Here is a 4,751-nt window from a genome sequence, read left to right as displayed (position 1 = left end):
ACTAAAAAAGTTTAAAAATTAGCCAGATATGGTAGCACACACCTGTAATCCCAGCTAATCAGGCGGCTGAGTTGGGAAGATCGCTTGAGCACAGGATGTCAAGGCTGCAGTGAGCTATGATCATGCCACTACACTCCAGTCTGGGTGATAGAGCGAGACCCTTTCTCTAAAAAATAAAAATAAATAAATAAATAAATAACAAAAATAAATGAAAATCTAATACTTACCTGTCAGGGAACAAACCACGATTCCAAAGGTGGTTTTTCCAAGGCTAAGCTCATCCACTGCACTCCAGGTGTGCTGACCCTTGCAATTTCCCCAAATGCTGGAAACTTGACTGCATGATTTGTAGTAGTAGAGCCTGTGTTCATGTTTTCCCCTGGAAAAAAAATTAATTTAAAGTTTAAAAATATTTTAATAAAATAAAATAAGTCTAGACTTACCTGAGAAGACATAGCAAGGACCTGTTCAAGATAACAAATATAAGATATGATCACTGAATTCAAATATGTGTATAATCTAGCTGTTACAGTAATCTAAGGATGAGGCTTGTACAACTTGCTCTTATATAATAGCAGGGAAAACACAGAAGAAAGGAAAAATCAGACAGACTTTTTCTTTTCGTTGAGACAGAATTTCTCTCTTCTCACCCAGGCTGGAGTGCAGTGGCATGATCTCAGCTCACCACAACCTCCGCCTCCCGGGTTCAAGTGATTCTCCTGCCTCAGCCTCCCGAGTAGCTGGGATTACAGGCTTGTGCCACCACACCTGGCTAATTTTGTATTTTTTTAGTAGAGACAGGGTGTCTCCCTGTTGGTCAGGCTGGTCTTGAAATCCGGACCTCAGGTGATCTGCCCACCTCGGCCTCCCATAGTGTTGGGATTACAGGCGTGAGTCACCGCACGTGGCCCAGACAGGCTTTTAAACAACAATAATCACCATTTATAGTTCTTTCTGAATTTAATTTTCCAAAAAAAGAGAAATGTTTTAAAACACTTGTTGGGGAGAAGTTCCATTTCATGACATTGGAGTACCTGAAATCAAACATACCCTCCTAATGAAATAACTGAGAAATGGGGAGGCAGAATATATGAGGCAGTGGTTTTTGGATAGCACAGAACTAGGATCCATTATAGAAGAGAAGTAAATGAAGTGAGCCATGTAACTGCCATATCTTTCTGTCTGGGAGCGCTTTCCAGATTGCAGTGCAGTGAGGAGATCCCCCAAAATGCATGGCACTCTCACTGAGTTGAGTAGACACAGATCAGAGTTTGGGAAGATTGATGTGGCTAGAGAGAAGAGAGCTGTGTAGGGAAAGGGCTCCAAAAATATTGATGCAGATCCCGTGACTCTATTGTTGAGTACTAAACTATATATGAATAAGGTAAAAGTCCATGGGGTCAGGAAAATAACTCAAGAGATGAGGGGCTGAAAGATTCCTTCACTGAAGGCCCCAAGTAGTTGCGCTTTCATAGTGATGCTAAGCTGGCCTTAAAATAAAGGAAGCTCTGAATAAGTGATCAGCAAAGCATGGTGCGTGGGCCAAATCCGGTCGATGACCTGTTTTTGTTTGACCCACCAGATAAGAACAGTCTTCACACTTTTACAAGGTTGTATTAAAAAAAAAAAAAAAAAAAAAAAAAAAAAGGAGGAGGAGGAAGTTACACAATAAAGATTGGGTGGGTGTTATCTAGAAAGCTTAACTTAACATTTACTACCTGGCTCTTTATAGAAAAAGTTTACTGATGTGCCTTAAAAAGCCTAAAAATAATTCTTGAAATAATCAAACTGATTCTCAGTTCATTTGACTTCCTGCCCAAAGTCTAATACTTTAAATAAATAAAATAAAATCTGGCACTTAACAGTGTACAATTCAAAATCCCTAGCACCCAATAAAAATTATTAGACATACAAATAAGCAGGAAAATGTTATTCATAATCAGAAAAAAATCACTCAATAGAAAACTCAGAAATGACAGGTGATGGAACATACAGATAAGGACTTTAAACAGAGATTGTAAATATGCTCAAGGATTTAAAAAAGAACATAAATATAATAAAGAGAGAAATAAAGGATATATAAATGGAACAAACTGAGCTTTTAGAGATAAAAAAACACAATCTCCCAAATGAGAAATTTACTATATGGGACTTAATTCTGCAGAAGAAGGCCAGGCGCAGTGGCTCACACTTATAATCCCAGCACTTTGGGAGGCCAAGGCAGGTGGATCACTTGAGGTCAGGAGTTTGAGACCAGCCTGGTCAACATAGTGAAACCCCGTCTCTACTAAAGATACAAAAATTGACGGGGTATGCTGGCACTCGTCTATGGTCCCAGCTAATTGGGAGGCTGAGGTGGCAGAATTGCTTGAGCCTGGGAGGTGGAGGAGGTTGCAGTGAGCTGAGATTGCACCACTGCACTCCAGCCTGGGCAACAGAGAAAGATTCTGTCTCAAAAAATATATATATATATATATGCAGAAGATTGTTAACTTGTAGTTACATCAATAGACATATTTATTGAAACTAAAGCAAAGAAGAAAAGAAAAATTATGAAAAAATGAACAGAGTTTCAGTGACTATAGGACAAGATGAATTAACATCTGAGTAATTAGAATCCCAAAAAAGAAGGATGGAGAGGAAAAAAATAGGAGAAGAAATAATGGTCAAAACATTCCAAGTTTGATGAAAACTACAAAGCCCTAATCCAGAAAGCTCAATAAGCCCCAAGCAGGATAAACACAAAGAAACCACACCAAGATAAATCATAAGCAAAAATCTGTGGTAAAGAAAAAATATTGACATAGAAAAGTAGCCCACTGGCCAGGCGCGGTGGCCCATGCCTGTAATCCCATCACTCTGGGAGGCCGAGGCGGGTAGGTCACGAGGTCAGGAGTTCAAGACCAGACTGGCCAGGATGGTGAAACTCTATCTCTACTAAAAATACAAAAATTAGCCATGCGTGGTGGCAGGTGCCTGTAATCCCAGCTACTCGGGAGGCTGAGGCAGGGAGTTGCTTGAACCCAGGAGGCAGAGGTTGCAGTAAGCCAAGATGGTGCCACTGCACTCTAGCCTAGTGACAGAGCGAGACTCCGTCTCAAAAAAAAAAAAAAAAGAAAAGAAAGAAAAGAAGCCCATTACACAAACAACTAAAATAAGAATGAAAGTGAGCCTCTTGTCTCAAACTATGCTGCCATATTCTGAAAGAAAAAATGTCAACCTAGAATTTTATATATATATAAAACACATCTATCAAAAATGAAGATCTATGCCGGTAATTAACATTTGGAATTTGAAGTCTGTTAACAATATCACTTATAATAGTACCAAAAATTAAATATCTAGATATATATCTAACAAAATATGTACAAAATATGTACAAAATCTATAAGCTGAAAACAACAAACTTTTATTAAAGAGCTCAAAGAAGATCCAAATAAGTGAGGAGACAATTCTGTGATTCATAGATTGGTAGACTCAATATTTTTAAGATATCAACTCTGCCCAAATTGACCTGTAGGTCCAATGCAATACCAATCAAAATCCCAGTGAGATATTTTTTAGATATCAATAAAATTATTGTAACATCTATACGAAAAGGCACAAGATGTAAAATAGCCTGAGAAAAAGGAATAAAGTTGAAGGACTTACACTACCTGATTTCAAAACTTACTATAAAGCTATGAAGTTATAAAAAGACACACATGAATCGTAAATGCACATTTCTTAGTTAAAGAAGCTAATCTCAAAAGGCTAAAAACTGTATGACATTCTAAAAATGATAAAGCTACACAGATGATTAAAAGATCAGTGCTTCCAGCCTGAGCAACATGGCAAAACCCCATCTCTCCAAAAATAAAAATTAAGAAAAAGTTAACCTGCATGGTGGTACACGCCTATGGTCCCAGCTACTCCAGAGGCTGAGGTAGGAGGATCACTTAAACCTGGGAGGTGGAGGTTGTAATGAGCTGAGATGGCGCCACTGCACTCTAGCCTGGGCAACAGAGCAAGACTGAATAAAAACAAAAACAAAACAAAACAAAACAAACAAACAAAAAATCAGTGCTTGCTAGAGGTTTAGCAGTAGAGGAGCAGAAGTCAAATAGATGAAGCTGGGGATATTTTTTAGAGTACTGAAACTATTCTGTATGATGCTGTAATTGTGGATACATGATATTACGCATTTGTCAAAACTTATTGAATTTTACAACCCAAAGAGTGAATGTTAGTATAACATACACAAATTTGGAGAAAAAAGGTCATTTAGGAGGTTTAGAACATTGGGAGAATATCAGAATACAATCCTAAATATGACAAAATAATCTGGCTGTGTTATAAATGTATTAAAAAATCTGTTAAAAAATCTCACTAAAGGGGCTAGAAGAAAAGATGCTGACCTAAGTAACTTTAGAAATTGATTTTTCTTTATTTGTCTCTTTTTAATATGGCCTTACTAAATCAATGAGCAGAGTTTTTAAAGCAAAAAAGAAACAACTGTACATAAGCACTGTACTCTAGCTGATAAAGTTGTACCTGACAGAAATATGAATTAATAATTCTGACACTTCTGGATGATGGAATTAAACACTAGTAAATGGATGGTGAATGGTAGAATTTGAATTTCTCACTCTTGGAGTGGGAGTTTACAAAAAAGGAGTTAGTATACACATGCATGTTTCCCTTCTGTCAGCTAAGAGGACCTAGAAGCAGTGACACTCTAGTAGCAACAAGCACACTTAGTACCCAGAACT

General features: G+C 37.6%; 1 non-coding gene across 1 annotated transcript; it reads left to right on the top strand.

The window, feature by feature from the left end:
• The first annotated feature begins 219 nt into the window (after positions 1-219).
• Positions 220-382, top strand: LOC129022723 (U1 spliceosomal RNA). The gene has a single exon (XR_008496526.1). It is a non-coding gene; the product is annotated as a U1 spliceosomal RNA (small nuclear RNA).
• The last annotated feature ends 4,369 nt before the right edge of the window (positions 383-4,751 follow it).

The sequence above is a fragment of the Pongo pygmaeus genome, chromosome 1 (assembly GCF_028885625.2).
Source record: "Pongo pygmaeus isolate AG05252 chromosome 1, NHGRI_mPonPyg2-v2.0_pri, whole genome shotgun sequence".
Taxonomy (NCBI): domain Eukaryota; kingdom Metazoa; phylum Chordata; class Mammalia; order Primates; family Hominidae; genus Pongo; species Pongo pygmaeus.
Note: the sequence above shows the minus strand (reverse complement) of the source record. Positions and strands in the feature narration are given on the sequence as shown.